The 1,673-nt window shown below is 41.4% G+C and overlaps 1 non-coding gene across 1 annotated transcript; it reads left to right on the top strand.

The window, feature by feature from the left end:
- The first annotated feature begins 1,323 nt into the window (after positions 1-1,323).
- Positions 1,324-1,431, top strand: LOC112719181 (small nucleolar RNA R71). The gene has a single exon (XR_003161494.1). It is a non-coding gene; the product is annotated as a small nucleolar RNA R71 (small nucleolar RNA).
- The last annotated feature ends 242 nt before the right edge of the window (positions 1,432-1,673 follow it).

Below are 1,673 nucleotides of genomic sequence, written 5' to 3' on the forward strand. Positions count from 1 at the left end.
CTTCACTAACACGTCCTCTACTAATCCATAAGCTTGTCTTACTGACTTGTCTACCATTTGCAATGAGAATATGGCAGGCTGTACTTCAATGATTTCCAGCTTCTCCATTACAGAGAGTGGCATAAGATTTATGCCTGACCCTAGGTCACACAGAGCCTTCTCAAAGGTCATGGTGCCTATGGTACAGGGTATTAAGAATTTGCTAGGATCTTGTCTCTTTTGAGGCAAAGTTTGCTGAATCCATGTATCTAATTCATTAATAAGCAAGGGAGGTTCACCTTCCCAAGTCTCATTACCAAACAATTTGGCATTCAGCTTCATGATGGCTCCTAGATATTGAGCAACTTGCTCTCCAGTTACATCTTCATCCTCTTCAGAGGAAGAATAGTTTTTAGAGCTCTTGAATGACAGAAGGAGGTTTAATGGAATCTCTATGGTCTCTATATGAGCCTCAGATTCCTTTAGGTCCTCAATAGGGAACTCCTTCTTGCTTGAGAGACGTCCCATGAGGTCTTCCTCATTGGGATTCACATCCTCTCCTTCCTCTCTAGGTTCGGCCATGTTGATTATGTCAATGGCCTTGCACTCTCTTTTTGGATTCTCTTCAGTTTTGCTTGGGAGAGTACTAAGAGGAGTTTCAGTGATTTTCTTACTTAGCTGGCCCACTTGTGCGTCCAAATTTCTAATGGAGGATCTTGTTTCACTCATGAAACTTAAAGTGGCCTTAGACAGATCAGAGACTAAGTTTGCTAAGTTAGAGGTGCTCTGCTTAGAATTCTCTGTCTGTTGCTGAGAAGATGATGGATAAGGCTTGCTATTGCTGAGCCTATTTCTTCCACCATTATTAAAGCCTTGTTGAGGCTTTTGTTGATCCTTCCATGAGAAATTTGGATGATTTCTCCATGATGAATTATAGGTGTTTCCATAAGGTTCACCCATATAATTTACCTCTGCTATTGTAGGGTTCTCAGGATCATAAGCTTCTTCTTTAGAAGATGCCTCTTTAGTACTGTTGGATGCATTTTGCCATCCATTCAGACTTTGAGAAATCATGTTGACTTGTTGAGTCAACATTTTGTTCTGAGCCAATATGGCATTCAGAGCATTAATTTCAAGAACTCCCTTCCTCTGAGGCGTCCTATTATTCACGGAATTCCTCTCAGAAGTGTACATGAATTGGTTATTTGCAACCATGTCAATAAGTTCTTGAGCTTCTGTAGGCGTTTTCTTTAGGTGAATGGATCCACCTGCAGAATGGTCCAGTGACATCTTAGAGAATTCAGATAGACCATAATAGAATATATCCACAATGGTCCACTCAGAAAGCATGTCAGAAGGACATCTTTTGGTCATCTGCTTGTATCTTTCCCAAGCTTCATAGAGGGATTCACCATCTTTTTGTTTGAAGGTCTGAACATCGACTCTTAGCTTGCTCAGCTTTTGAGGAGGAAAGAACTTAGCCAAGAAGGCCGCGACCAGCTTATCCCATGAGTCCAGGCTATCTTTAGACTGTGAGTCCAACCATGTTCTAGCTCTGTCACTTACAGCAAAAGGGAAAAGCATGAGCCTGTAGACTTCAGGATCTACTCCATTAGTCTTAACAGTCTCACAGATTTGCAAGAACTCAGTTTAAAACTGGTAAGGATCTTCTGATGGAAGTCCATGGAACTTGC

The sequence above is a fragment of the Arachis hypogaea genome, chromosome 10 (genome assembly GCF_003086295.3).
Source record: "Arachis hypogaea cultivar Tifrunner chromosome 10, arahy.Tifrunner.gnm2.J5K5, whole genome shotgun sequence".
Taxonomy (NCBI): Eukaryota; Viridiplantae; Streptophyta; class Magnoliopsida; order Fabales; family Fabaceae; genus Arachis; species Arachis hypogaea.